This window comes from Triticum dicoccoides, chromosome 5A (assembly GCF_002162155.2).
Source record: "Triticum dicoccoides isolate Atlit2015 ecotype Zavitan chromosome 5A, WEW_v2.0, whole genome shotgun sequence".
NCBI classification, from domain to species: domain Eukaryota; kingdom Viridiplantae; phylum Streptophyta; class Magnoliopsida; order Poales; family Poaceae; genus Triticum; species Triticum dicoccoides.
In genome coordinates, this window is record NC_041388.1 from 704,076,497 (window position 1) to 704,087,004 (window position 10,508).

Below are 10,508 nucleotides of genomic sequence, written 5' to 3' on the forward strand. Positions count from 1 at the left end.
CACCCATGTGGAAGAAGAAATCTACATATTGGGACCTGCCCCATTGGAAAGACCTAGAGGTCCGCTCCACAATCGACATGATGCATGTGACGAAGAATCTTTGTGTGACACTGCTTGGCTTCTTGGGCGTGTATGGGAAGACAAAAGATACACCTGAGGCACGGGAGGACCAGCAACGTATGCACGGAAAAGACGGCATACATCAGGGTCATGCAAGCTACGCTCTTACCAAAGAAGAGAAGGAAATCTTCTTTGAATGCCTGCTCAGTATTAAGGTACCGTCTGGCTTCTCGTCGAATATAAAGGGAATAATAAACATGGCAGAGAAAAAGTTCGAGAACCTAAAGTCTCATGACTGCCACATGATTATGACGCAATTGCTTTCGGTTGCATTGAGGGGGCTTCTACCGGAAAACGTTCGATTAGCCATTGTGAAGCTATGTGCATTCCTCAATGCAATCTCTCAGAAGGTAATCGACCCAGAAATCATACCAAGGTTAGAGAATGATTTGGTGCAATGTCTTGTCAATTTCGAGTTGGTGTTCCCACCATCCTTCTTCAACATCATGACGCACGTCCTAGTTCACCTATGCGAAGAGATTAACGTTTTGGGTCCTGTATTTCTACACAATATGTTCCCCTTTGAGAGGTTCATGGGAGTCTTAAAGAAATATGTTCATAATCGTGCTAGGCCAGAAGGAAGCATCTCCAAGGGCCATGAAAATGAGGAGGTCATTGAGTTTTGTATTGACTTTATTCCTGACCTTAAGCCGATTGGTGTTCCTGAATCGCGGCATAAGGGCAGACTGGATGGAAAAGGCACGCTACGAGGGGAACAAATAATATGTATGGACGGACATTCTCTCACTGAAGCACACTACACAGTTCTACAGAATTCCGCCTTGGTGGCTCCGTATATGGATGAACACAAGAATTTGCTACGCTCCAAACACCCGGAGCTGTCTGATGACTGGATTACACGTGAACAAACCAGGAGTTTCGCCAGCTGGTTGCAGACACGTACCATGCATGACGCCTCTATTGAAGATGACCTGTACTTGCTGTCCCAGTTACCATCTTCGAATATAATGACTTTCAAAGGGTACGACATAAATGGTAATACATTTTACACGATCGCCCAAGATAAGAAGAGCACCAACCAAAACAGTGGTGTCCACTTTGATGCAGAAACCAAGACAGGAAAGGAAACATATTATGGTTATATACAGGACATATGGGAACTTGACTATCGACGTGGTTTGAAGGTCCCTTTGTTTCGGTGCAAATGGGTCAATATGACACGAGGAGGGGTAACGAAAGACCCACAGTACGGAATGAGAACAGTGGATCTCAATAATCTTGCGTATGCAGACGAACCATTCGTCCTAGCCAATGATGTGGCACATGTTTTCTATGTAAAGGACATGTCTACCAAGCCAAGAAAAAGAAAAGATAAGGAAGCGAATGCATCGTACGATGAGCCAAAGTGGCACATAGTTCTTTCTGGGATGAGAAACATCGTGGGAGTGGATGAAGAGACAGACATGTCAGGAAATTATGAAATGTTTGATGAAATTGCTCCATTCACAGTGAATATTGACCCGAGCATCCTGTTAAGTGATGAAGATTTTCCATGACTACGGCGCAAAGGGACACACGCGAAGAAAAAGTTTCACACCCAAAGATCTGGGATGTGATCGGCTTCACTATCATCACTTTCTTCTGTGTTTCACACCCAGGAGGGAATCTCTGTAATAGTTAGGGTAGCTAGTTATGTGTTTTGGCATTTGAAACGCGAAGAAATTTTATGTGCAAGCAAATTCTTTCATGCATTTACTGATTTTTTCAGCTAAATGACCCTGGAATTGAAAAGCATTTCAAATGATCTCAGAAAAGGTTGAAAGTTGGCATGGTATCATAATTTCACCTACATAGCATGTGCAAAAAAGGAGAGAGGGTTACCGCAAAAACTGGATGCACTTCATGTACAAAATGGACAATCTCTTTCGAAGTATCAGGGTTTTGGACGAAAACTCATCCGTTACAAAGGCATTTCATTTTTTAAATAACGTAAGCATTACCAAATTGAATATAATGATAAAACACACTAATATTAAACATAAAAAAAAGAATCACTGAAAAATCTATTTTCAAAGTTAAGTTATTCACAAACTAGTGATTCATACAAATTTCAAATAATTCAAAATTTAAACTATTCAAATTTGTAAACTACCGGTACTAACAGAAAGTTTGTAACTTTTTGTACCTAAAGCAAAAATATTCACAAAGAAACTCTAAATACAGCAAAAAAACAACTCAAAAATAAATAAAACAAAAATAAATAAAGCAAAAAAATAAGAAAAAAAGCCCACCTACGGCGCCACAGCGGCCTACATACGACTAGAAACCCAACCTGTTATTGGGCCAGGATGCAGGCCCACAAAGGCCCAGTTGGCCCTCAGGGAAGCACAGAACATTTAGGCCCAGTAGGCCTGCTTTGGAGAGGAGCTCGAGGGAGCTACCGCACTGGGGCTTATAAACCAGTGCAGACGCCCCTCGGCTAGCGAGGTGGGACTAAACATGACGCACGGCACCTGCGCCAGTGCACCCCCTTTAGTACCGGGTGGTGACTCAAACCGGTACTAAAGGGGGGGGGGGTCTTTAGTACCGGTTGGAGCCACCACCCGGTACTAAAGGGGTGTCGTTCCCGCCGCTTGGCCTGGCCAAAACAGACCTTTAGTACCGGTTGGGGGCTTCATCCGGTACTAAAGGTTATTCTATATAAGAAAACACTTCAAAAAATTTGTCAGTTTCTCATCTCTTCCTCTGCTTCTTTCTCCTATGCCCTGTCGCCGCCGCCCCTCGTCGCCGCCCCCGTCGTCGTTCGTCGCTGTCGCCGTCCCCGTCCCCGTCCCCGTTGCCGCGCCGCGCCCCGTCCTCCCGTCGTCCCCGCCCGGCCCATCCACGTCCCCATCGTCGCCGCCCCATCCCCGTCGCCGTCTCCGTCTCCGTCCCCGTCGCCGCCCCCGTCGTCGCGCCTCGCCGGTGAGCTCCTGCCCCGGCCGCCATGTACCGCACACACACACACACATTGTTATAGAAATGTTAGCAATCTTTCTGTTTTTAGTTATAGAATTATTAGAAATGTTAGTTATATAGAAATGTTTTTTAGTTATAGAAATATTAGAAATGTTAGTTATATAGAAATATTAGAAATGTTAGTTATATAGAAATGTTTTTTAGTTATAGAAATATTAGAAATGTTAGTTTGAGTTATAGAAATATTAGAAATGTTAGTTTTAGTTATAAAATTTAGAATTTGCATATATGAAATCAGAATCCATCATTTAAAAAATGTTACTTTACTTTTGTGGCATATAGTATTTGTTGTCGATGATGCCCGGCCCGCATCCTCGCCGTCGACCTGTTCGCGACGACGTCCTGCTTCAGAGGATCCATGTCCGGGACTGGGCTCCGCCGGGATGGCACTGGGAGGTGCTACCTTCAGGGGCGCGATGCTTTGTGAGGAACCCGGCCCCGGGTCCCGTCGTCGACCCTCATCTCCTTTGGTGGCGTTCGCGTGGGCCACTTTCGGTGAGGAGGGAGCCGGCCCCGCCGGAGGTGGTACGTCGCTGTGTCAGGGAGGAGGACGAACACGCCCATCGCTATATGGCTGCTATGGACGTCAGGTTCTCCAATACCTGGCAGGTTCTTTGGGGAGATCACCCGAGCTATGATCCAGTGATGGTTCCTTCACTTTGGTTGTCCACCACCTAGATTACTCTCTAGTATTCGATCTTTATTATCTAGCTAGCTAGTGATGTATTCGATATATAATATTCGAGATGATTTATTCGAGATTATATATATTATTCGAGACGATGTATTCGAGATTATATCTATTATTCAAGACGACGTATTCGAGATTATATTTGATGATGCTTATTATGTACTAGGATTGATTCAGTTTTTCCTTATTAATTGATTACATCCATGCATTGTAATTTGAATATATTTCTTTTGGATTAGTTAAATAAAACCTATGGCGGACAATACTGGCAGAGAGGGAGAAGAGGCCCTGTTCAATATCATATGCAATCCTCGCGGGCCAGATAATGATCAGAATGAAGAAGATTATGACAGCTCCGAATATCTAAACAACACCGGGGAGGGTGATATGATATTCGATCGCGACGACCAAATTGATGAAGTCATGAACTATGAACATGACGAAGAAAATGTTGATCTTGAAACAACAAAGACCGGCGAGGTATATATATTTACATAAGCAGGCATCTGGTGATCATCACATGTTTTAAATGACTTGAAGATATATTAATGAATTAATCTTTCTTCTTTCATCCATCCAGATCAAGCAAATCTTCAGGCAACAGGAAATGAGGCCCGAACAAAAAGTTGAAGGAGGGCGTAAAGTACAATATCGAGGCCATCAAACCTAATGGCGAACCATTAGCGCCTAAGAAGATTGCAGACAAGTTCATTCGTCAGTGCGGAGTTCTTGTGAAGGTCCAACTCCCGATCTCCCTTCAAGAATGGAGAGAGCCAGCAAAGCCACGTCCAGGAGTTATTTTTGTCGACGACAGACAAAAACTTCTGCTTTGGGAAACACTCATGGAACATTTCACCCTACCAGATCATTTCACAGATGCAGATGTGGAGAAAGTCAAGGACGCTGCTCTTAGGAAGATGGCGGTCGCATTCAACAACCACAAGAATCGTGAATGGGACAATTACGTCAAGGGAGGAAGGAATACTCCAGTATTCGAGGGAACACTAGAGAAGCAAAGTGCTCATTGGGACGATTTCATGAAATTCAAGGATTCAGAATTATCTAAGGAACGCTCGAGAATAAACAAGGCCAATGCCGCAAAAAAGGATAAGTTCCATAAGCTGGGGCCAGGTGGCTATGCGGTGGGAATGCCTAAGTGGGATAAGTCTGAGAAAGAGATGGAGGATGCAGGTGTCACTCCAGAAACATTGAGCTGGCCCCCAGGTGCAGGACTTGGTTCTATGCGCATGGGGGGGAGTTGGACCCGAAGACAGGCAAAGTTTCGAAGAAAGCATGTCTGGACGGAGCCGAAGATATGCAACTTGTTGCAATAGAAGAGGCTCGCTCGGGGGTGTTCCAGCCCAACAGAGAGAACGATGAGCTTATGCGTGCCCTGGGAAATCCTGAACACCCAGGAAGAACACGAGGCAAGGGCGCTATTCCGTGGTATGAGGGGTTTCTGGACTGGAACGCCGACTACAGAACCCGTGCGAGAAAGAAGATTGCGGAGGAGAAGAAGAGGAAGATGGAGGAGGAGCATAGGAAGCTGGACTATGAACGTCTTCAAGGCCTAGAATCAGCGCACACGGACTTGGCAGTCAAATTCCAGCGGCAGCAGGAGCAGATCGACTCACTTAGCCAGCAAAGGGGGTCTCAGCAGCTGCAGCAGCTAGCGGATGATCCATGCCGAGAAGCAGCGTGGGTTCTGCCCCTAGCGACGCATTGCTGGATAGCTACCTAGTGGATGTCATCATGGAGAACACTAACTGCGATCCACACTTCAAAATGAAGAACATATCCATGAAGGTGGCAGACGCCGTTGCTTTTACAAATTCCCCCGAGGCAAATTTCCATTGCAACCCGATTCCAGCGGGCTATGCTCGTGTCTTGGTTGATGAGGTGGTGGACCAATATTCAGGGCGAGAGCTTGACATTCCTGGAGGTGACGAGGAGCACACACTGGGAGAGGCCAACCATCGTATCATCCTATGGAGAAAGGATTGCATCATCTTTCGAAGGCCACCGACACCGCGTCATCCGACTCCTCGTCGAAGTCCGTGACCGAGTCAGTAGACTCCCGCTCCTCCAAGTCCACCAATGCGTCAGGCCACTCCTCCTCCAAGTCCGGCATAGCTTTAGGCCACTCCTTCTCCTCCAAGTCTGGCAAAGCGTCAGGCCACTCCTCCTCCAAGTCCGGCACAGCTTCAGGCCACTCCTCCTCCTCCAACTCAGCCACGTCAGCCGTCTTCGCCACCTCAGCAATTACGGAAGAGAGCCGCCTCAGTTATGGTGCATAGCCGTACAAGTCGAGGTAGTACTGGAGGTACAGGCAGAGGCAAGCGATTTCAATATTGTCCAAGCAGCCTCGCGCCTCTTCCGCAGAGGCCTTACGACAAGTCCGAGGAGGAAAACGCAGCCATATCGAAGGCCGAGGTAGAAGCCCATTTTGCACCTAAACTGCCACCGCCGCCAAGGGAGAAAGTGCCTGAGGAAAAGATTCGCCACTTCATTCGTATGGATAGAGCACCAGCTCCCAAGCCTGTTGACACAGACTATGAGCGCCACCTCAGGAAGTTAAATCAAGCACGTCTACAGAAAGAGGCGAGCTCGAGCTCGAGCAAATCAGCTGGCAAAACATGCGATGAAACCGTTTCCCAGCTGGGAGAACAGGCGGCGCAATCAATCCCCCCGCTTGTTGTGCTAACAACACATGAGAGTAACGCGCCCAATATTATTGTGGGCAAACCGTTTACGTTCCCGAGCTGGGTGATGTGGTAATAACCGATGAGCATATTGAGCAGGCTGAAATCCTCAAGATCACTGTTGGACAACTCCTCGATATCGAGCCCATGTCTCCGACTAGAGAGGAGGAAATAAAACGGAAATATGTCTGGGGCCAACCTTTGGTCGAGCCAGACGAGTTAAGAAGCTCCCAACGAGAATGTATGAATTACATCAACGGTACATGGACATTACCAAGATTTCCAATCGAGAGTTCCTCATGGTGAATGTCAAGAAGGATCATTACTACCATGAGAAAGCGGTGTCCGTTGAGTATTCAGAACTATTTCAGTTATACAATCAAGACGCACTCGACAAATCTATCGTCAGTTGCTATTGTCTATAAGTGATTTCTTTCTGTAATTTAAGTCTCAAGCTAGCTGTAGTGATCATTTTGATCAATCATTACCTGTAATTATCCTCACTATATTCTTTTCTGTGGTATTATGCAGGATGAAGATTTATGAAATGAAAAAAGGTGGACGCTATGGTATTGGGTTCGTTGACCCAAATGCCATTAATGAATACACATGGAAATTAGATCCATATTACAAAAAAGTGTAGAGGAAAGCATGCTAGAGTTCTTCAAGCGATCTCAAATACAATGAAGATATACTACTTCCTTACAACTTCGAGTGAGTCACACTGTCTTGTACTACAAATTCTATTTTTGCCTACTAGCTAGCTACATGTTTTTGCTTATATATGTCTGCTTAATTAAGACATGCAAACGTGTGTGCATGCAGATTTCACTGGATCTTGTTAATCATTAAAGTTGATGAAGGAACAGTTAAAGTACTAAACTCACTACTTAAGAAACCAACTGACTACACCATCGTGAAGGGGATAGTCAACAGGTAATTTCAATCATTATTAACTATATCTCGGCCTATTTAATTAGTTCGTCATTTCCTGATAACAACTATTTAATAACCCATTTATTCATTTTCTTTGTCGGCGGGCAGGGCTTGGGCAAAGTTCATCAGCGTCACTCCAGGCCAATGGAAACAAAATCTGAAATGGTATCGACCCATGGTAAGTAATTAAGTAGTACTAGCTAGCTGCTATCTCTTTAATTATCATGCTTGATTAATTATTATCTGATCAAATTCCATTCTCGTAAAGGCCCTGAAGCAGGCGCCGGGAAATAATCTGTGTGCATACTACATTTGCGAGAACATTCGCATGATGGCGTCCGAAAGGAGCAGATCTTAAAGACAGGAGTGGGTATATTTGTCAAAACACTATTCACAATTTTTACGCCATTATCGATATCTAGTCACATAACTAATACATTTGCATATTAATCTCCTTCTTAACAGTTCAAAGAGGTGTGGGAGAAGCTCCTACTAGAGGACCGCATAGAAGCAATTCAAAAGGAAATAGCGGTATTTTTGCTTGACCAGGTCATAGATCCCAAATGAGAATACTTTTACCCACTACCGCCCCATGAACCACTTTCAATTGTTATCGTGCTCCGAAGGCACCAATTTGGAGAAGTTGTATATAGCTAGCTAATTGTGTGTGTGTGTGTGTATATATATATATGTGTGTGTGTGTGTGTGTGTGTGTGTGTGTGTGTGTGTGTGTGAATTAATTAATGGTGGTTGTGAGACATTCGATGATATATATATATATATATATATATATATATACATATATATACATATACATATATATACACATATATATATATATGATCGGTTTTAATAGAAATTCTATTTATATATATGCATAATGTGTACAATATGTAGTATCGTAAAATACCAGCAAACGAAAAAGAATTAAATGGAAAACATAAAATTAAATGAAAAAGAAATCATAAATCCAAAACCACCCAACCTTTTAGTACCAGTTGGTGTCACCAACCGGTACTAAATGGCTCCCTGCCCCCGGAGATGGCTCGTGCCACGTGGTTGCCCTTTAGCACCGGTTCGTGCTGAACCGGTATTAGGGGGGGCTTTAGTGCCCACACTTTAGTGCCGGTTACCGAACTAGCACTAAAGGGCCTTACGAACCGGTGCTATTGCCCGGTTCTACACTAGTGCCTATGGCAACATAATAGCAAAGGAACGCAGGGGAAGCCGGTGGCATGTGCCGGCGTCCAGGGTGACCGGATGCGGTATTATAGTGGTGTTATGGGAAGGAGCGCCCATAGTTAAGCCCTGAGGATGTAGCCATATCGGTGAACCTCGTTAACAAATCTCGGTGTCGTATTCGTGTGATTGCTTGGTTCTCGGATGATCGACGGTATGCCTCGGATTTATTCTAACATGGATGAATGTACAGATCTTACCATGAGTGTTTTGAGTGATTGGCCAAGAACATCGCTTTTTCCCACTATTTCCTCAAAAGAAAAAAGAAAAAAGACAAAACATCTATCCAACCAAGTCATCTTTCTCTTTGTTAACAAAAAATTCATATTTCCCTTTTTAAGAGAAATCCATTTTACAACCCCAAACTCTAAAACCGGCTACGGTTCAACCCCAAACTCTCAGAACCGGCTATGAGTCAATCTTCCATTCATTGACCAGGGTCTCGCTCGGTAGACCGGGTTTGACCATGTTGACCATGAAATCAATGTGCGCATTCAGCAACTATGTCAGCTGATTGATTAATAATGCATAAAATAAAATTTGGAGCTATTCTAAATTTTGCTAGTCCAAAATGTCTGGAAATTTTCAGGAATTCTCTGTATATTATTGTTGATTTTACAGAATAATATTGAAATTTAATGAGTACTTAGAATGCTTTGACAAAAATTGGCCAAAAAGGGCTGAAAAAGTAATTCCATGATATTTTTTGCTGGGCAAGATATTCTGAAACTTCCCAGAATGATAAGTATATTATCCTTCATTTTATATAAAAAAAGGAGACTTTGATTTTCTTGAAAAAAATGGCCAAAAAGGCAAGAAATGTAATTTCACTATATTTATAATTCTGTTAGGTAAAAAATGTGAAAATTTCCCTAGATTGATCAGTATATTATTTTTTATTTTTGCAGAATGTTTTCAAACAAATTAAGGAGATTTTAATTTTTCTGCTCCATTTGAATGAGTTGACTGGATGGTTAACACGGGCAAACCTGCCCTACTCCGCAAAAAACAGAGTCGAGGTAGGGGAGGATTGCATCCTGGCTGGTCTTGCGAGAAAAGGTTGAGTTTTACCCGGTTTTCGAGTTGGGGGTTGAATCTTAGTCAAACTGAAGAGTTTTTCCCGCAAAAAACAAAGAAAAACTGAAGAGTTCATGGTTGTAAATGGACTTCTCTTTCTTTGAAACTGTGACGGGGAACGACTCGTCTCTAGTGGCGATAGCATGTGTTAGCTGTGGGTTCGACTAACCCCATAGTTTCTTTTTGATGATACCCTTATATTTATACATAAATAGTGCAAAACTTTAGTATAGTTGTGAGAGTTTAGGGCATTTGACCCCACTACATTTTTGTGTTGGTACCGCCACTGCTCCCCACCTGACTATATTGAGAAAAATAGAGTTGGGGTTCACAAGATCCATGAAGAGAAGAAAACACACCAGATAACAACGTATTCCTGTAGTACATTAGACGTAAGCCTGTTGGACCAATGGATGATACCTGAGATTACATTCATGGTTATAGCTATGCTTTCTATGTCTTCACTGAGCAAGACATTGGTTTTAGGAGCAAGACATTGGTTTTAGGAGCAAGACATTGGTTTTAGGGGTTTATAAAGCCACAGCGTATTGCTTGTGATATTAATTTTAAATTTTTTAGTCAAATTGGAGAGATACAATACCAAAATTCTGATACAAACTAGAAAATAGAGAGAAGTTAATTAACAACCTAATTGTGGTCAAAGACTTGTGATAATTAGATTATGTAGCTACCTTAGCCAAATGTATATGGGATCGATTAATTAACCTCCGTCCGTGCATGTAGGTGTGTCGTCGAGGGCGAAA